General features: G+C 49.0%; 1 long non-coding RNA gene across 1 annotated transcript; it reads left to right on the plus strand.

The window, feature by feature from the left end:
- The first annotated feature begins 8,681 nt into the window (after positions 1 to 8,681).
- Positions 8,682 to 20,441, plus strand: LOC142829378 (uncharacterized). Its single transcript, XR_012903761.1, has 4 exons — positions 8,682 to 8,821; positions 17,514 to 17,605; positions 18,010 to 18,074; positions 19,797 to 20,441. It is a non-coding gene; the product is annotated as an uncharacterized LOC142829378 (long non-coding RNA).
- Positions 20,442 to 21,804: the final 1,363 nt, after the last annotated feature.

The following is a 21,804-nucleotide window of genomic DNA, read 5'->3' on the forward strand; positions in this document are numbered from 1 at the left end:
GCACAAAGGATCTTCCCAGTAAAAGTCAGAGGCTCCTATCGTCAAGGAGCCCACACTTTCTTTCTTCCCATCCCACTCACTCACTATGGAACGGAATAAGAATCCCAGCTTACTTCCTCTCTCCTCTACACATCATTTTCAAGGGGCAGCAATAGGCTCATTTTCCATGCCATTGTTACCAGGCATAACCCCTCCTGTCCTTAGCTTATTTGGGCACTACAGCAATGGCACTCAGGGTGAGCTTCTGCTCCAGAGCCAGATCCCACCACTTGAATTAGACGGAAACCCTTCGTTAGAGGTTAATGTTTGCGTCTGTATTTCTGAGCCTTCACCTGGAGAGCAGGATGGGCAAACTGGCCTGCGAGATGCAGCCAGCCTGTTGGACCCTTTCATTCGTCCCTCGAGCTCCTGCTGGAGTGGGGGTTTGGAGCTTGCTCCACTCTGCTGCTCAGCCTGAGGAGTAGGGACAGGACAAGGGTCCACACGCTGCCCCCGGCCCCAGCATCAGCTCTGCAGGTCCCATTAGCAGGGAGCCAGAAGGGGAATGGGCTGCTGCTATCAAGAACTGCCTGAGGTAACCCTGCCCAGAGCTTGCAGCCCTGAAGCTCCCCGCAGCCCCCTCTGTGCCCCTGTGATGCTATAAGTATAGAAAATGAAGCAGGAAAAAAATCAGTCGAATGCGAGAGCTGTTTCTGCAGGAATCTCTGCAATTATGAAATTAACCAGACTCTCCACTGGGAGCGCTGTTACCACGACAAACCCAGCTGCTCCATTTTCAAAGGGCTGCCCCCCCCCCCCCCGGGCCCTAGTTGGCTGCTACCCACCACAGCTGCTGGCTCCACAGCCCCAGCCCCCTCCCAGGGCTGGATTTCACCCTCCTAGGGCCAGTGCGGGGCAGATGCCCCCTCACACCATACACAGCAATAACTGTGTCAGTCGGTCAGTGCTGCCTCTCTCTGGCCCTGCTCTTCCTCTGCAAGCTCTTTCCCTTCCTTTGTGCCCTGCCCTTCCCCTGTCTCTGGCTCCCACTTTCCTACCTGCAGCCTCTTTGGTCCCATCTCCCTTTGTGGGTTACCTGCGGGTGCCGACAGGGTATCTGGGGCAGCAGGGCGTGTACAGTGAGAGGATTACCTGGGGGGAGGGCTGGAAGGGCATTGGGGGGCTAGAGGGGTGTATGTATAATGAGAAGGGAGCTGGAGCTGCTGGAGGGGATGCATGCACTGAGGGCTACCTGGGGGTGCTGGCAGGGTGTTGGGGAGCTGGAGAGGTGTGCCTACTGACAGGGCTCCTGGGGTTACTGATGGGTTTTAGGGATGCTAGAGATGTATGTACAGTGAGGGGGGGCTGGAGGGGTATTTGGGGAGTGCAGGGGGCGTGTCCAGAGATGTCAGAGGAGGGTACCTGACACAGAGCCAGCCCTCAGTCAGCGCTTCCCAGCAGGACCCCATCCCTCTCCAGTCCTGGAGCCGATCAGCTGTTGATGTAGGGGAGGAACGAATTGCTGCCGGCTCTGGACTGCAGCAGACTTTGACATTTATTTCAATCCCTCAGGAGAGTGAGCGGGCCCCCGAAAAGAGGTCATGTCCGGGTGTGAACCCCCACAGCCTCACTCAGGGACAAATCTCTACTGTATTGGCTTCCAAGGAGCTTTGCCGAAGGGCTGCATGATTTTGTTAAAGTGTCCTAGGGAATAAAAGGTCATTAAAAAACCCCCAACTAATTGTCACATGGCTGCAGGCCACTGTGTTTGATGACAGACAGGTGTTTCCTCTTGTTGCAGCTCTGGCTGGAGGAGGGTGGACAGGGAGAGCTAATCTAGAAAGAAGGAGAAAACGAAAGTAAGTTTCAATGAACTTGCCAGCCTGGAGTCCCCCTGCATGGATGAGAGAGCCCCATGGGCAGAGGCCCACAAATGGAATTGTCTAGCCCAAGGTTGTGCTGCCTGGGAAGCTCAGGGGGTTCCCTGTGGACTCCTCAGGGCTCGGCAGGGGTCATTTTTGAAAAGCAACCACAGGAACCAAACCTCCTTCTTCGAGTGATGTCCCCGTGGGTGCTCCACTGTAGGTGCTGGACTCGTCCCGGTGCTGCAGAACGGAGATTTTGTCATAGCAGCATTCGACCAGACCGTGCATGAATGGCGGTGTCTTGCGGCATTTGTGCTTTTTTGTGTGTTCGCACAATCCGGCCCCTGCCAGTTCCTCTCAACTGCCTTGGGCTGCAGATGGTGTGAACTGGTCTCCTCAACCTCTCTCTTTGCTTCCTCAGTTGTGAGATTGTTCTGCGGATAGTTATTCTTCTTACATCCTTTTTCTTCCCACATTCTTCCTAGTTATAAAAAAAATATTTTAATAATAACCAAGTTCTTTCTCCTGCTCTTATGCCCTTCCTCAAGTTCGTATAGTTATTATTGTAAATAGTTATATAGGTATGTAGTTGGTCTCTGTTGATATCTTTAAAATAAAAAAAAATAAAAGTGAAAAAAACCTTAATTAATTCGTAACTATTGATCCAAATGCCATTTTCCTCTGGCTTTAAAAAGTGCGACACTTGCCGTGAGGCAATGCCCATCTCGGACGGCCATTCCTCCTGTATCCGCTGCCTTGGAGAAACCCACGCCCCTCAAAAGTGCCTGCATTGCACAAATCTGACTGCCACGGCCAGATGGGAGAGAGAAATGAGGCTCCGGATGATCTTGTTTGATAAAGCTCTTCAGCTGGAGACCTCTTCAAGCCAGCCTCTGAAGCGTAGGGCATGTTCCTCTATGGCAGCACCGGCCAAAAGACCTAGGGCGTCACCCACTAGGTCTCTTGCTGCTATCTCACAGAGCAGAGTTAACTCGGGAGACAAGCCTGGTACATCCGTCACCACAAAACTGCGCCCTAAGTCTCCTGTGGTGCCAAAACTGAAAAGACCAGTGAAAGCGGCACTGACAACGGAACCAAGGTCTAACTTGGCACCGTCCGCTACCTCGGCACTGAGGGACTCCACGCCAAGATCATCGGCACCGGTGGTGCCGACTTCACCATCGGCGCCCACTGCAGCTTTGGCACCGACTGTGGCACTGAACTCCCCATTACAAGCTCTGATGACACCAACCCTACATGCTACTGGCATCGATACTAGGGCCCCACACCGAGTCCTCATCAGCACCGAAGCTGCTCATGATCACCATCGCTAACATTTTCACCGTCACCGTCACCTTCCCCACCAGCACCGTGGTCACCAACACTACACGGTGCGGGGCAGCACTAATCTCTAAACTCTCCACACCAGAGACCGTCTTCACCATTCCTTGCAGCTCACAGGAGCCATTACCACCATCACAGTCACTACTTCATTTCTCCAACATCTTCTAGAGCCTCATATGCTTGTTCCCATTCTCCGCACTCAACTCATTCAATACATTGGGAACATGCTTGGCGATCACCACTTGACAGGCTGTACTATTGTGATGACCACTACTGCTGTTACTCACCTGATCGGCATCCGTACCTCTACAGGTCCAGGTCTCACAGAAGATCATATTGTGACTGCACATCCTCCAGACACTCTCCAGCTCCAGCTGCTCCCACCCCAATGGGGCAACCTGCATCGCCTCAAGACCAACCATCAGAGCCAGACGACACACAGCTTTCTATTACGGAGGACTGACCACTGGAAGTCTCCCCCACGAACCGTTCTTCTTTGTCTCTGGACAAAGCCATCATTCCAGGGGATATCTCTCCACCTGACGACCTCCGCCAATTCCAGGAGCTCTTCAGGAGGGTAGCAGTAAGCCAGGATGTACAGCTGGATGAGATAAAGGAAAAGCAACACCGTCTCCTCAAGAACCTCCAGACTCAACATAGATCAAAAATAGCCATACCCCTTGACGAGGCCATACTTGAGGTCACCAAAGAGATCTGGAAAACCCCTGCTTCTGCACCACCCACCAGCAAAAAAGCTGACAAAAATTATGTTGTGCCACCTAAAGGGATGGAGTTTCTTTTTACCCATCCCCAACCGAATTCTTTAGTCATGGACACAGCACAACAGAGGTCAAAACCACTACAATATAAACATGGTGTGACCGACAAAGACTCAAAAAGACTGGATTTACTGGGCAGAAAGATATATACATCTGCAACGCTTATGCTCAGGATAGCCAGTTACTCAGCACACCTCTGTAAACACATCTTTGATAATTTTACAAAACTCACACAGTTGATGGACATTTACCTGAATCAAAATGACCCATACTCAAATCAGTCGTTCAGGAGGGCTATACTTCAGCAAGAGCTGCGCTTCAGATAGCTATGGACGTTGCAGACACAGCAGCATGGTCCACGGCTACAGCGGTAGTGATGAGACGCGCATCCTACCTTCAATTGGCAGAGGTGCCCCAAAGACCTCCAGAGCAAAGTCCAAGATTTACCATTTGACAGAGACAAATTGTTCACTGAGAAAACTGACAACGTGCTGCAGTCATCTAAGGATTCTTGCATGACCCTCCAAACATTGGGTATGTACACCCCACCTTACAGATGACATCATTGTCCTCCTTACCAATGACGCTACGACTACTCATATGTCAGACAACAATGGCAACACCAACAAAGGGCCCTCAACCAGCAATGTACCTGACAAAGACCTCAGAGGCGTTGAAACCAGCGGAATCGTACTCAGACCCCACTGAAAAACAAACAGCAGGCTTGACGCCTCAGTCGAGGGTATGCAGGCAGTCTCCCACGTCGACAAGAGTCACCACACACACTAATTTCATCATCTCCTGAGGCCCTTTTCCACCAATGGGCCTCAATCACCTCAGACAAATGGGTGTTGGAAATAGTTCAATCTGGATACTTCATACCCTTCATTACCATACCCCCCCACTCCATCCCCACCCTGTCCCTCTTCAGGGACCCATCTCATGAGACCCTGCTATGCACTGAAGTCAACCACCTACTCTCCACAGGTGCAATAGAGCCAGTCCCAGAAGAGTTCAAAGGCAGGGGCTTCTATTTCCATTATTTTCTCACTCAAAAGAAGTCGGGCAGTTGGCGACCTATATTAGATCTTTGGAATTTGAACAAGTTCTTATGAAAACAATTATTCAAAATGGTGACCCTTGCTTCAATAATACCCGCATTGGATTGCGATGACTGGCTTGCGGCCCTCAACCTCCAGGATGCATATTTTCACGTCACAATCTATTCAGCACACAGAAGATTCTTAGGGTTCATAATCAGAATGGACCACTTTCAATACAGGGTCCTACCCTTTGGCCTTTCAACCGTCCCCAGGGTATTCTCAAAAATCCTGGTGCTAGTAGAAGCACACCTCCGTGAGAAGGGGTGATCATATTCCCTTATCTCAACGATTGCCTATTAAAAGGCTGCTCTTGCACCAAGATCCTTGATATGCTCAAAACCACCATGAGAACCTTCTATGCCCTCAGACTACTTATCAATGAGCAAAAGTCCACTTTTTACCCTACTCAAGAGCTGGAATTTATCGGTGCCCACCTAGATGCGATCACCACAAAAGCATACTTACCCATCCAGAGATTGCATTCATCATGACAACACACCTATGGCATCTTACTTACCTGGCATCACGAATGTCGATGCAGAGTGGGAGTGGGAGTTGCACAATGGGGTCCTCCATATTCTCTTCCGACGCTGGGGCACTCCTTTAATAGATCTTTTTGCCACACGTCACAACAAGAAATGCCAAAAGTACTACTCCAGAGCCGGACTCGGCCCCAGATCTCTAGGTGATGCATTTCTCCTCAATTGGAATGGACCTCTCCTGTATGCCGTCCCACCTACAATTCTTAGTCCCAAAGTTCTGCAGAAGATCAAAATGGACAGTGCCACAATCATACTGATAGCACCAGCATGGGCGCATCAGCACTGGTTCCCCTTCCTTCGATGCATGTCACCATGCAGACCATATCCACTTCCAGCCCTCCTGAACCTTCTTACCCAGAACCAAGGGTCACTACGACACCTCCAGATACATATCTTGCGGCTCACCGCATGGTCCCTAGTTGGCTGAATCCTTTCAAATCCCTCTGTTCCTCATAGGTTAGAGATGTATTAATCCACAGTAGAAGACAAACGACCAGAACTACTTACCTTTCAAAATGGAGTAGATTTGTCTCCTGGTGTGCCACGCAACAGCAGGTCCCGCATTCAGCTCCACTCCACCTTATCCTCGACTACTTGCTGCACCTAACACACACAGGATTAACCTTAGCTTCTCTCAGAGTCCACCTAGCGGCGATTTCCACCTTCAGACAACTTGTCGAAGGCACCTCCCTCTTCGCCCATCCAATTACCAAGAGATTCATGAAAGGCCTTATGAACCTATGCCCCCCTCACAAACCTGTTCCCCCAGTATGGAACCTGAACGTTGTACTTGGGGCTTTAACCACAGCACCATTCGAACCACTGGCTACCATACCATTGCAGACCTTAAGTATGAAGGTGGTCTTCCTTTTTGCCACTACATCAGTGTGCAGAATTGGCAAGTTATCAGCACTTATGGCAACACTGCCATACACTATCTTCAATAACAATGGGGTAGTTCTAAGGCTTCATCCAGCGTTTATTCCTAAAGTTTGTTTGACCTTTCATGTCAACGAACCAATTATCCTGCCATCCTTTTACCCCAAACCTCATTCTTTGCCATGTGACACATCTCTCCATACATTCAACTTTGTAGAGCCCTCGCTTTTTATAGAGACCGTACGAGACCCTTCAGAAAAACTGACCATCTAATTGTGTTTCTAGCTGAAAGATCTAAGGGACAGCCAATATCATCTCAGTGCATTTTTAAACTCATAACCACGTGCATAACTGACACTTACGCGACCAGACATGTACCGCCTCCGACGCAACCCAAGCACATTCTACGAGAGCAATGGCAATGTCAACAGCCTTCTTCAAGGGTGTTTCCCTGAAGGACAGTTGCAGAGCAGCCACCTGGTCATCGCATTATATGTTTGTAAAACATTATGCAATACAGCAGAAACGGCTCTCAGGCACTGCGGTGGCATCAGTGGTGCTCTCATCAGCAGACAAATAGGACTTCCGAGTCCCACCTTCCTGCTCATTTGGGTACTGCTGCTCAGTCACCTACAGTGGAGCACCCACGGGGACATCACTCGAAGAAGAAAGCGAAGTTACTCACCTCGGTGCAGTAACTGTCATTCTTCGAGATGTGTGTTCCCGTGGGTGCTCCACTACCCGCCCTCCTTCCCACTTCGGAGTCTCTCTTCATTTCTGTCTTCCACATTCCGAGGCGGCCTCGAGGAACTGGCGGGGGCTGGACTGCGCGAATACACAAAAAAGCGCAAACGCTGCAAGACGCCGCCGTGCATGTGTGGTCCGACTGAATACTGCTACAGAAAAATCTCCATTCTGTGGCTCTGGGATGAGCCCAGCACCTACGGTGGAGCACCCATGGGGACACACATCTCAAAGAACAACAGTTACTGCACCAAGGTAACTTCGCTTTCCCATCTGAATGAGCAGGGATTTGTATTGAGCCTTGGAAACCCAGACGGTTGTAGTAAACTGGCAAGTTGTAGTAAACTGGGCAAAGTCATGTTGCATAGATTTCACTTATAGGAAAGTTCAAGAAATGAAATATATATATGAAGTAAAAGAACAGTTTTAAATGTGTAGGATTTCAACTTCAAACATTCTTCATTTTCGTGAATAATTACCAGACATAGTGAATTGGAATCAGAAACTCGTGAAGCTTTCATAATTCAAATTAGTTATAGAAAGAATAAACTTAAAACAACAACAATTAGTCTGGTAACCTTTAAAGACTAACAAAACATGTTAGTCTAACAGGTTAGATGATGCCTGGTAGTGAGTATAAGGGAACTGGGGATTCCTTGGGAGGGGAAGACCCCGGAGGGCAGAGCAATATGAGGAGGGAAAGGGCACAGTGGGCAGTAGTGAGCCAGCAGAGACCTGCAACAGAGAGTTGGACATGAACCAGGGGGTGAAAGCTTCCCCCTGTGACACGCAGTCTAACCCTATCCCAATGAAAGGGTTAATGGGATGATTAGTATGGCCACAGGATGTACTGTTACGTGTGGAAAAGCTGTAAAACTGGGAGGCCACTTTCTAAAAACACGATGCCAATAATGGACTGTGAAATTCCACTTGGCCACTGTAGACTAGAGTGTCTGATATTTTTTTAACGGAGCAGCTTTAGCTGTTATTCTCTGTGATGTCGTTAATCATTTGTCTCTGACTTCACCCTTAGTCCAAAGAAACAGTCTTGGGCAGGTGGCTGTGATCCAAGGAGTGTGGTTTCCTCTCCTCCTTATCCCTTCGTCTAGCAGCCCCTTTGCTGTTTCCTGAGCTAATGAGTCCTTGTTTTCCCAAGAACCTAACAAAGTAGTTTGGTACAAATAGACTTTGGCTGCTTGACGTTTACATTCTTGCTTTGCCAAACTGCAGGTCATTCACTCGGGTTTCAGCCACACAACAGCCACACCCATGGCCTGTAGCACATTACACAGATATCTAGAGCTAGAGACATCCCAGGAAGGGAATCCACCACGACCCGCGTTACTTTGTTCCTGTGGGTGATTGCTCACACTGGTTAAAATGTCCATTGTATTTCCAATCTGAACCAGTCTCACTTCAGCTTCCAGCCACTGGGCCGTGTTAGACTTTTCTGTGCTGCACTGAAGAGCCCATCATCAGACATTTGTTCCCCAGGTCGATATCCGTAGACTGAGATCTCATCCACGGAGCTGGAGACTTGTCAGGATACCGCAACAGAAAATCCTGACCTTCTACAGTGTGTAACTGTGAGTGTATTTGGGTGATTTAGTGTCATTTTTGTGTGTCATGTATATGTCTCAGGGTCGTGTGTCTGCTGTCTCAGTGTAGTTGTGTGGGTCTGTGTGTGTAAAACTCTGTAAAGTTGGGTCTCTGAGTATAGTGGTATGTGTCTGCCTAATGTGTTTGTGTCTGTCGAGTTGTGTCCCTCTATGTGTAAGTCTGCATGTGTCTCTTGTAGAAGTGTGTATCTGTATATTTCAACGTAGTTGTGTGCCTCTGTGTAGTTGTATGTGTCTATTTCAGTGTGGGTTGATCAGTGTTTTTGTGTGTGTGTGTGTGTTTTTCTCCAGGTGTGGTGTGTGTGTGTGTGTGTCTGTCTGTCTCACTGTACATCTCTCTCTCTCTCTCTCCCCATTCTGTTCCCTCCATATCACACCCTTAAGTCCTCTTCCTCCCCATCAGCGCTTCTCTCTTTTCAAATAACACGTCTCTTTCCTCTGAGCTCTGTTACCTCCTCTCCAGGCAGTGCTCTGGAACCTCACACGTCCTAGGAGAGAATCTTTTCTCTTCCCTCCCCCAACCCATCACAGGATGGACCCCCTGACTCTGCTTCTCTACCTGTGCACAGGTAAGTGCCAGACACAGGCTCTGGGAAGAGCTGGGCTCCTCCTCATGGGTGCCCAGCGAGTGCCCCTCTGGCAGGGGGATGGGAGCAGCTGAAGACTCCTGGGTCCTGTCCTAGGCTGGCTCTGGGAGAGGAGTGGGGTCTGGTGGGTTACAGCCTGGGGCCTGTGCACCAGGACTCCTGGGTTCTCTCCTCAGCTCTGGGAGGAGAATGGGGCTCTAGTGCCTGGGGTGGAGAGGGCTGGCAATCCAGACTCCTGGGTTCAGTTCCCTCTGTATTCTATTCCCTCAGACTCTGCCATGGTACAACTCCCCTTCTGCGTGGGGCTGTGTGCTCAGGAGTATGTGGGGTATTTGGTGTGGGGGGGGGCAGTAGGTGTGAGGTGGATGCAGTTCTGCAATTGCTTGGTTCTTCTGTAAAACCACAGCCACTTCCACCCCTTCCGGGATGGAGAGGAGTTGACCTGGTGCCTGAGGATAGAGGGGCTGGGTGGGGAACAGGGTGCAGAGAAAGGGTGAAGGCAGGAACGGGGGAGGCCATCTCAGATCCTCCCATACTTCTGGGATCTGCTCCGTTCCTGTTGTGCCCCTTTTACCTCCAAGCCCCCACCCAGCTGTCAAAGAAATCTGCAACCAGTGTGCCCTACAGCCCCATCGCTGCTCCTCCTACAGTGACAATAGGCAGCCTAGGGTAGTGAGTGACCCTCCTTCATCTCAGGGGGCTGCAAAAGTCTCATAACCAAGACGGTCTCCTGGACTAGGGCAGTTTTGCTCATTTCACTTGGGTAACTAGAATGTGCAGGCATGCAACTGGAGGGAGAGGGAGTCCTCGGCACTCACAGTCAGGGCTGGGTGAAATCAGCCAGCACCTCACCTCACCTGCCCCAGCTTTACGTGTGTGTCACTTTAGTAATAGTAGGGAAAAAATGAAATGGATGGAACCAGTGTGTCCAATATATATAGCAGTGGGGCATTGCTGGCATTTAACGGCATAGATCAAATTACTGGATGTGCAGTTGAATGAACCTTTGATTTGGTAGCTTATGTTGTTGGCTCCAGTGATGAATTCGCTTGTAAAGATATCAGCCGCGGTGCCCACTCTGCCCACATATCTATATAAGCAAATTCATCACTGGAGCCAACAACATAAGCTACCAAATCAAAAGGTCATTTACCTGCACATCCAGTAATTTGATCTATGCCATCAAATGCCAGCAATGCCCACTGCTATATATATTGGACAAACTGGACAGTCCCTTCGGGAAAGACTCAATGGACACAAATCAGATATCCATAAAGGGAACATACAGAAACCTGCTGGAGAACATTTCAATTTACCTAATCACTCTAAAAGATCTTCAGGTGGCTGTCTTGTCACAAACCAATTCTAGCAGCCAAATACACAGAGAGGCATTAGAATTACAATTCATCCACAAATTCAATTCTCATGCTGATTGCCTCAATCGAGATAACGGATGGCTGAGACATTATGACCTAACATCAATGAAGGTGCCAACAACTCTTTGTCTGTGTAGATTCTTGTGTTAGTACCCTTTCTGTCTAATTGCTATCCTATGAGCCTTATCTGCTTCTTTTAACTATCCAATCTTTAGGTGCTTATAGATTACCAGTTCTGCCTACTTGTTTTTCCCTTTGATATTTTCATACCATCTGCTCATTTCCCACCCCTTTCCTTTTTCCCCCTCCCTCCACCTCCCTTCTCCCCTATTTATTTTGGGTCTGCATATCCTAAACTCAAAACTTTGGTCATCGGAGGAAGTGGGCTGTGCCCACGAAAGCTTAAGATACCATCTGCATGTTTTGTTAGTTTATCAAGTGCTACCAGACCATTCTGTTGTCAGTAGACTGCAGAACCTTCCCTTTAAATACCCAAAAGCACATTCCAGCACCATTCTGCACTTGCTCAGCCTGTAATTGAATTGCTCCTTACAGCAGTCCAGGCTGCCTGTGTACGGCTTCGTGAGCCACGGGAGCAAGGGGTAGGCTCTTATGGACCCACCACTGGTCCCTTCTCCAGGGGAAACCCTAACCAGAGACTGTTTAACCCCTGCAGCGCTGGCCCTCAGCCATGGATTCAGTGTGGATGTGGAGGGACCCATCACCTTCCAGGAGGCAGCCACAGGGTTCGGGCAGAGCGTGGTGCAGTTCGGAAGTGCCAGCGCTGGGGGGTAAGGGCTGAACACAGGCTGTTCCCATCCCTGAGGGGGCTGTCTTGCGGGGCTGCCCCACCTGGGATGATAGGGCACGCCTGAGCCTCTCTCTGCTCTCTCCCCTCCAGGCTGGTCATCGGGGCTGAAGGGGAAATCTCGCTCCCCTGGGGTACAGAGCCCCCAGAAGGGTCCGAGGCTGGAGGTCAAATCAAATCAATGAGGCAAGAAAGAAACCTAGAAGAGAAAACTTTATGATGCATGCATGCAGGCTGTCACTTCCAAGAGTGAAGCAGCCCTGACACACAGATTCAGGGAATCTTTATACAGTATGCTTAGACAGTTCAGTTGTGGATTGTTCTTCTTTAACATATCAAAGTCTCAGCAGAAGTACTCTGAGACTTCTGTTCACCCCAGGAGTGCTAGAAGTAAGTTTTTACAGTACACAAAGCCACATGAGAACTTGAGTGGAGGAGTCTACAAGGCAAACTGTGACAAAGATAAGAGTTTACATGATAATTTGTGACAGACTAGGAGTATCCATGAATTTGAGATAGTCATTTGTAAGGGTCTTTGATTAGAGTTAATTTGATTCTCTCTGTTACAGGGAGAGAGGCCTGGAAAACTTTTTAACCCTTACAGCAGTTTTCTTTTAGAAAGTTATGATTTCTGCACAGTCTCCCCTTAGACACAATTGGAGTTATTTGATTTTTCTCCCACAATTCCCCCCTTTAATACTCCTATTGGAGTATTACTCAAAGTTATTTTAGACATTCTTAAGTATTCTTCTTTTGCTAGGATGAATTCTTATCTTAGAGGGAGGTTTTCTTTATCAGTTGGGTAAATGATCCACTGCCCATTCACCCCCAGATCTTTACCAGTGCCAATATTGCTTTTAAAACATAAGGGAAACATAAGGGAAGCATTCCCTGATGGATGTAATGCTTGAGTAAGGGGAATCCCTGAGGCAATCAGATTTTTATGCCAAATCTGCCTGTTCCCCCCCATGACTATGTACTTCTGGTACAGTGTTATCATTCTGGGCATCTACCCACTCCCGCTCTCCTGTAGAGTACTGACTACCAGTAGATCTGAATTTTAGGGGTCTGGTCCACAGGGAGGCAGGAGTTGGGATAAACTGTAATGGTAAAAGGCCTTCAGAGCCTTTTATAAGCTGTTCACATATCCAACAGTCACTTATATTGGTGAGGGACACAACCTTTTGCAGGGCTTCCCAATAAGGGTGGGGAAAGTTATATACTAAGGCTATTCTGACTACTAAAAGAAGGAAAACAATCCTTATCCTATTATAGTATCTTAAATTTCTAAAGTAGAAAGGATAATAATAATATAGTAATTATCTAGCAACTAGCAAAGCAGTCTTTTAACTAAACTTAATCAGTTAGTATTGTTTGGCTTGCCTCTGCAGGCACTCTTCGAGATTTCGTAGTCTCTTAGTTCACTCAATACTGGAATGGCTTCCCCTTTGTGAGAGCTATGGGGCGCCAGGCTCACCTGTAGGTCTTTTCTGGCACAGTCCTACCTCTCAGGTTGTACCTCGAAGCTCCTGGTGGAGGCCGGTTTGGTAACAGTCTGGTTTGAGAGTTTGCCGCCTCGGTCCGCTGAACCTCGTCCTCAGGTGATTCCTCCAGGGAGGGGTCCTGGGTGACGGGGTCAATCAGCTCTGTTGGATCTGCAGTTCGGCGTACATGACTTGCGTGGATCCACGAGGGGCGCTCCTTCACCTTTACTGCTGTGTGGGTGATGAGCAGCAATTGGAACGGTCCTTCCCACCGGGCTGTCAGGGAATTCTTTTTGCGATGTTCCTTCACGAACACGTAGTCGCCTGGTTGGATGTTGTGGCACGGCACATCAGTAGGTGCTGGGAGGGCTTCCTTTACCTGCAGGTGCAAGCTCTCCTAACCGTCATTTTATGTCTAGGTTTCTTCTTTCTGTGTGGCTGCTAGCCTGTGGGCCTCCTGCAACATTAAACTGCTTACAAATCACACATGAATTAGATATTCTTGACAGCTTCTAGGTGCACGCCTGGGGCGTACCATTGTTTTGGGATTTGTGAGGCCACCCCCCTTTTGCTCATGTGTGTCATTTGATGAGACACCTGAGCAAGCTGCCGTGTGAGAGATTTTTGGGGCGACTGGGCAGCCATCAGGTGCAACCATTATCCCAGCTGGGGATAAGGAGCAGCCTGCTTTCTCCCAAAGGTTTTTCTCTGCAGGTTGAGCAGCTTGCTGTAGTTCTATCAGGTCCTGCAAAGAAACAGGGAGGGAAAGAGAGACCAGAATCTGAAAGGGAGCCAGAGGTCCATGTGCTGCTGAACGTCTGGCCGCTGCATCAGCATTCCCATTACCCAGAGAAACAGGATCAGTGGCACCTGTGTGGGCCGGGCAATGGGTAATAGAGAGGGATGTGGGTAGCTGAATAGCATCAAGGAGTTGGGAGATAAGGGGACCATGAGAGATAGCAGAGCCAGAAGAGGTAAGGAAACCTCGTTGTTTCCAAATTTGTCCTGTGGCATGACAGACAGAGAAAGCATACTTTGAGTTAGTATAAATGGCAGCAGACTGTCCGGAAGCTAAAGGCAAGCACGAATTAAAGCGATGAGCTCAGCAGCCTGAGCTGATTTGATTCCTGGAAGAGAAAAAAACCTCTAAAACATTATTATCTGAGACCACTGCATATCCAGCCTTTAGTTTACCAACTGAATTTCTTTTATATGAGCCATTAGTATACAATACAAGATTTGCATTTTCCAGCTGTTGATCAGACAAATCTTGGGGGCTTTACACAGTGCTCAAGCAATTCTTCACAGTTATGGGTATGTGCTTTACCATTAGAGGGTAAAGGAGAAAAAGTAGCTGGGTTAAGTACATTACATCTTTGAATTACCACATTTGGGGAAGAGAGGATAACATTCTCATACAGGGTTTGTCTCTGAACAGATAGGTGCTGGGTGCGGTATCACTGTAAGAGAGCAGAGACAGCATGAGGGACCTGTAAGATAATGCTGTGGCCTAATGTGACAGGTTGGGCCTTTTTAAAGTAATTCAGCAGTAGCTGCAACTGCCCTCAGACAAAGTGGGAACCCACGGGCTACTGAGTCCAGTGTTGCAGAAAAATAAGCTACTGGACGAGGTGTGTGTCCAAGGGGTTGACAGAGAGCTCCAGCTGCAATTCCATCCTGTTCATGACAAAACAGAGTAAAAGGCTTGCTATAATTAGGTAAGCCTAGAACAGGTGGCTGTGAGAGAAGAGTTTTAAGGGAAAGGAAAGCAGATTCACATTCTGGGGACCAGGTCACTGGGTCAGGAGCTAAGATTAAGAGTAGAAATAGTAAGGGGCCTGGTGAGTCCAGAAAAGTTAGGAATCCATTGTCTGCAATATCCTGCAGTACCCAGAAATTTGTATACCTGACTTTGGTGAAAGGGTGAGGAATGGAAAAAACTTGTGAGATTCACTCAGGTGTTAACTGGCGGCCATCTCCTGAAAGTAAATGTTCTAAGTACTGAACTCTTTGTTTTACAAACTACAATTTGGCTTTGGAAGCCTTGTGACTCTTTTTAGCAAGACACTAACACATATGAGGTATCAGTTTTACATCTTTCCTCAGTTTTACTAGCAATTAACACATCATCAACATACTGAACTAACACAGAACTGTAGGGAAGAGAGAGAGAATTAAGGTCAGCTTTTTAAAAACTGAGAAAACAGAGTAGGGCTTTTACAATAACTTTACAAAAACATGTCCAGGTTAATTGATGACTCTGAAAGGAAAAGGCAAAGAGAAATTGGGAATTCTTATGCACTGGAATAGAAAAGAAGGCAGAACATAAATCTATTACAGAAAACCAGGTTAGGTACTACTGGAAATCTAGGGATTACAAATTTATTAATGGCTCTTAAGTCTTCTACAAATCTATAGATTTGCTTTTTCACAGGTAGTATAGGTGTATTACATGGTGAAGTTGTATAAACATGTATCCCTTGTTTAAGGAGGGAGAGATTACAGGCTTAATGCCCTCTTGTGCCTCCCTAGCCAATAGATACAGGGCTACCCTTGGGAAAGGCTTGTTGTGTCTGTATGTTATTTGCACGGGTGTTGCAGAGGCTAGCAACCCCACTTCATTCACATGGGCTGCCCACAATGTCTCTGGGACATCTGAGAGGTCCAGGAGGGGTGTATATCCTGAGGTCTCATCAGATTCCTCTGAGAGTAGTAATGCCATCAATTTTGGAGCCTGATAGGGGGGAAGGTCAACAAATATCCCTTCCTCTCTACAGAGAAGGTTTGCACCCAATTTACACAACAAGTCAGGTCCCATAAGGTTTACAAGAGAAAAGGGAGATAACAGGAAAGAATGTTCAGCTGACAAGGGTCCAAAGGGGGTGCAGATGGCACATCTGGGGAATCAAGCTGTTTAGAGAAGCCAATTCTTGCTGCAGCTTTTCAATAGAATCTTTTTTGCTAGCCATAGTGCTCTGATTATTTTTTTTTTACTGCCACATCCTCCCAGAGGCACCAATATTCCATCTGGTTAGGATGTTTTTCCTCGAGGAAAACTCTAAGATAAGCAAGCTTTTGTAAGTCAAAGTTCTAGTTGCCATGTATTCTGGGAATTCCCCTGAGTATAGCCATTCCAAATGCTCAATAATTCCTTAAGTCTCCTTAGTTTCAAACCTGCAGGCAATTCCTAGCTGACTGATCATCTGAGACAAGGGAGTCCCAGGCTGTGAGAAACCTTTTCTCTCAGTAGGAGACAGACTTGAGGGAGCAATCTTATCCATGTTAGCACTGTCTTGTCCAAGGACAGCGCAGGAGCCCAACAGTACTACCCTCTCCAAGGATAGTACAGGCGTCCAGCAGCACTACCCTCTCCAAGGATAGTGTGGGAGTCCACACAAACTGTCAGCTTCACTCATACTCCTTATGTGCCGGGGGAAACCGCCCTTGCTTTCAGCAGCTGTGCAGTGACACTGACAGCACTGGTGCGGCTGCAGTCCCCCTCCGGACTTCACTCACTCAAAACCATGCGCTTGGACTCGCCACCAATCAGTCAGCAACAACAACAACAACAACAACAAAATCCAACCCCTATTTGGCTATACCCAGTGTTTTCGTTTTAAGTTTCCCTCAAGCCTCTTAACAAAAAAATTTTAAGTAAAAGATGACTCTTACCGCCAGCCGGTCCAGCTGGTGACGAGAACAGGGAGGCGGACTGGGGGATTTTAAATGGATCCCTTACCCTCCAGATGCGCGCTGTAGTCCGTTCCCATTCCCCGTCATCAGCCTTTCCAACTGGAGTTCCAAGCCATCCCACTTCTGACACCAAATTGAAGGGGAAATCTCGCTCCCCTGGGGTACAGAGCCCCCAGAAGGGTCCGAGGCTGGAGGTCAAATCAAATCAATGAGGCAAGAAAGAAACCTAGAAGAGAAAACTTTATGATGCATGCATGCAGGCTGTCACTTCCAAGAGTGAAGCAGCCCTGACACACAGATTCAGGGAATCTTTATACAGTATGCTTAGACAGTTCAGTTGTGGATTGTTCTTCTTTAACATATCAAAGTCTCAGCAGAAGTACTCTGAGACTTCTGTTCACCCCAGGAGTGCTAGAAGTAAGTTTTTACAGTACACAAAGCCACATGAGAACTTGAGTGGAGGAGTCTACAAGGCAAACTGTGACAAAGATAAGAGTTTACATGATAATTTGTGACAGACTAGGAGTATCCATGAATTTGAGATAGTCATTTGTAAGGGTCTTTGATTAGAGTTAATTTGATTCTCTCTGTTACAGGGAGAGAGGCCTGGAAAACTTTTTAACCCTTACAGCAGTTTTCTTTTAGAAAGTTATGATTTCTGCACAGTCTCCCCTTAGACACAATTGGAGTTATTTGATTTTTCTCCCACAGGGCCCCGCTGCAGACAGGGAACGTGAGTGAAACCGGCAAAGTCTACACGTGTGACGCAGGCTCCAGACGCTGCCAGGAGATCCCCATCCAGAGTAGGGGCCCCCCTGTGCTGTGGGGTGCATGGGGGCAGACTGTGGGTGAGGGGCTGGGAGCCAGGAGTCGGGTTCCAGGCCTGCCCCTGGGAGTGGTGTGGGGCCTCGTGGTTAGCAAAGTGTCACTGGGGAAGACTCAGAACCAGCACTTGCTCTGGGTAGGCAGCACGGTCTAGTGGGTGGGTCAGAGCAATGGGGGCTGGGAGATCAGGAGGCCTGGGTTCTCTTTCCATTCAGTTGCAGGGGGATGTGCAATGACTTCCCGTCCTCCCCCACAGATGTGGAAAGGAGATTGAGTCACAAGGTGGGGCAGCGGTGGGGAGGGGGAATGACTCAGCGAAGTTGGACTGACCCTGTCTCACCACAGGTTTTCTCAGCCGGGTGTGGGTGTGTTTCTCCCGCAGGGCCCCTGGATGCAGTGAACATGTCCCTCGGATTGTCTCTGGCTGCCCGGGGCTCCCAGCTCCTGGTGGGTACCACACCCGGGGGAATTGGGGGGCACTGGAGCGGCTTGTTTATACCAGGGCCTCACCCAGGATTTGGGTCAGTCACTTTACCCAGAATTCCACAAACTCTTCCTCCCCCCCACCAACAATGTTTGTGAGATTGAGCAGCAGCACGGTGATGTCATAGAGCGGGTGACATCATAGAGGTTTGAACCCCTGGGGAGCCACCGTCACCAGGGGAGATGGGACCGTGGGACGGGAACCCCTGTGCACTGTCCCAGGGAGGCGGATAACTGGGTGACGTCTGGAGGGGCGATAGAATGATACAGCAGGAAGGGGTCATGTCGCCAGCGCCAGAGCAACTGTCATGGTGGGGGTGGTAAGTGGGGGGGGAGAAGGTGTCACTGTGAGAGTGTATTTTCCAAATGTTACTTATTGGGTGCAGGGGTGATGTGTGCGGGGGGCACATGTCCCCCCAAATGCATAAGCAGGAGGGGCAAGGGGTCAGAGCCTTTGGGTGGCCTGGGGGACTAGCCAAGGGGGCCTGGCACCCACGGCAGGGCTCACTCCTGCCTCCCTCACCCCCCCGCTCACCAGCAGTAGCAGAGGGAAGCGTAGCAACATGGCTCTGCGTTGCTGGCTCCCAACCGCATCTCTCGGGAGGGATGGGAAATTTTAAATTAAATTTTAATTTTAATTTTAATTTGTAACCCGACTGGGTGTTTTATGGTGACTGGACCCCATTGTGCTAGGCACTGGAAAAACACAACACAACAAGGTCCCACGGGGCTTACAATCCGAGTGTGAGACAAGCGACAACAGCTAGAAACGGGCACACAGATGGGGGAGAACAGGGAGACAACGAGACACTATTGGTCGGCCCGACCGGCAGTGGTCTCGGTGCACCACTGGCCTAATTGCTGCTCAGTTTTGTAGCAGGCAAAGTGGAGCTTTCAGGAGGCTTGGCCAGGAGACAAGGTGGCCATTTTCGGGGAGCTCATCTCCCGTGTGAGGGGCCGTGTGGGAGACGTGCAGAGGGGTTGGCTGGAAAAAGGAACAACTGGGCTGTGGAGGCCGGGCATGAGACTGAGAGATAGTAGGCTGGGTGGGGACAGGCGGAGAAGGGCCTGGAAAGGGAAGAGCAGCAGCTTGGGTTTGAGGGGAGAGCGAAGAGGCAGCCAGAGGGCTACAAACAAGGGGGGACAGGAGCACTCTGAGTGGAGATGAAGGGTTGTTATTGCCATGGTGAGGGGTGAATGGCCTAAGACGCTGTGAGGCGTGTGGTAGCCAGGTGCCACTAGAATGACTTGCGATGGTTATGTGAGAGGGGTAGCAGGGGGGTAAGCAAGTGACATCACTATGACGACTGTGAGGGTGCTTTGGGGAATGGGGGAGCCCACATAGAGCAGGGAGGGTGGTAGACAGGTGACATCACCATGGCGACAGTGCCTGCAGAATGACATCACAGGGAGGAAGCATGACAAGAAGCATGGCAACCCACTGGGTGATGTAGCCATGGCAACAGTCACTGGACGCTACTGCCATAGCGGGGAGCATGGTAACCGAGTGATGTCCCTGTGTCACTCCCTGTCCCCTCTCTCGGAGACAGGTGGCGGGTTCTGGGGTCCTGTCTGCCCCCAGGGGGTCCCCTGCCCTGGCAGGGCCTTTTCCCACATAGCCACGGTCTTTCTGCTTCACACTCAGTTCTCATCACCTACTGACCTCGTCCCTCTCTCATGCCCCAGGCCTGCGGCCCCACGGTGCACCGGGCCTGCGGGGAGAACATGCACCTCAACGGCTACTGCTTCCTCCTGGACCAGAGCCTCCCGCAGCTCCGGCGCATCCCGGACACCCTGGCAGGTGGGGGGGCAGAAAGGTCTAGATGGGTCCATGGGATGTAGGGGGGAGGGTTGGACAGCAGCCTAGATGGTCCTATTGGTTTGATTCAGGATGCCAGTTGGATCTAGGAGGCAGGACCCCTGGGTTCTGTCCCCAGTTCTGGGAGGGGGAAAGGTGCAAGAAGATTTCCAGTACAGTGTGGTAAGAGAGGGCTTCTTGCACAAGAGCTACACTCTTTTTTTTACAACTGTAAGCCTTCTTGCGGAAGAGCTCTTGCGCAAAAGGGCAGTGTGGACGCACAGCAGGGGTTTCTTATGCAAGAAAGCCCTGTGGCTAAAATGGCCATCAGAGCGTCCTTGCACAAGAGAGCATCCACACTGCCATGGATGCTCTTGAGCAAAAGCACATCTCGCACATGACAGTGTGGGATATATTTATATGGGACCAGCGGGGAGCCGAGCTTCATGTATGTGTCCAGAACCTCCAGTGACATGGATTATGCTTACCTGGGTAAGGGCACAGCCAGAGAGCTTCCCTGCCCCTTCAAACAGCCCCCTGGCCCCACCCCAGCGGCAGCTGCATCTCTGCTCTGGGGGAGCCATTCTAGTATGAACAGGCAATATTCCATGCTTAGCCTAATTTTCATATTTCTCGTGCAAGAAGCCCTGAGTGTAGACATAGCCAAAATGTGCTAGGCTGGGTCCCCCCAGGCTCTGGTGTGCAAAGAGAATGTGGAGAGGGTCTTTCTCCTTCTCAGTCAGGGGCCACTTCAGTGAGCGGTTGTTTGGGGTATTTTTACTTCTCACTTGTGTGCAACTGTGGGTCAGTGGCCCCCGGCCCAAAAATGGTTTCCCACCCCTGAACTAAGGGTTAAGAACTCTTCATTTTCAACCTCAGCTTTCTACCCCATGATTTGGACATGTCAGTGAAGGAGGAAGCACCTCCGTGCGTTGCTGCTTCCCCACCAGCTGGAACAATGGCAGCACAGCAAAGTGCTGGCCTGGAGGGTTTCGCAGACCCTGCACGCCCACCCTCACCACACTCCTGCCCTTTCCCATATTGCACACATTCATCCTCAGGACCCTTCATTATGGTGAGTGCCCATGGTCCTAAAAATTCCACCAGCTGGCATAGCCTATTTCCCAAGGTTGGAATCTCATTTGTGATGATCATTCCACCTGATAGAATTCTTTTCTCTTTTAAAAAACTAGAAAATTGCACACATTTATTGTTGTTTTAAAAAGTGAATAAGGTTGCAAAGTCAAAGTTAGGAAATTCTAGAACTGTAATGTTTCCAGTCCAGTTTTGCAGACTCAAAATGTTTAACTAGTTCAAAGGGCCTTTGGAGTCTCATCTGAAATGTTTATGTTTATTTGAATAAAATCAAACTTCTAAACCTTCTGAGATTCACACATTTCTCTAAAAACCTGTTAAGTACACAGGGAAATTATATAACCACTTTGCATCAAGTGTATTTTTGCGTGTGTGTAAAATGGCATCATTTGTAGACTGAAAAAGAGAGATGAAAATGTGACTCTTGCAAAAAACCAAAACTGACAAAAAGCAATGCTGTGCAGAAACAGGCATTTATTAAACTGCGTAGTTATTCAGGTAGCTGTTCAGCAATGCTGTTAGTTAGGAGGGGCCAGGATTGACTGTTGCGATGTCCTCATGACATTAATGATGTCAATGATGATAATCAGAAGACTGCTTGAGTGTGTGCTCAGTGATGTGTGCAGTGTGGACTTGTGCACTTAGTCTTCTCAGCAGACTCCAAGAGAGCCCCCAAAGACCACAAACCAGATAAGGATCAAAAGTGCCAGGCTAGGTTTATTGTTAAGCAAAGAATAGTCCTAGTTGCCAATAGACTGTACGGAACCACTACGCATTTGTACCCCATAACAATGGAATGAC

Source organism: Pelodiscus sinensis, chromosome 4 (genome assembly GCF_049634645.1).
Source record: "Pelodiscus sinensis isolate JC-2024 chromosome 4, ASM4963464v1, whole genome shotgun sequence".
In the NCBI taxonomy this organism is placed as follows: Eukaryota; Metazoa; Chordata; order Testudines; family Trionychidae; genus Pelodiscus; species Pelodiscus sinensis.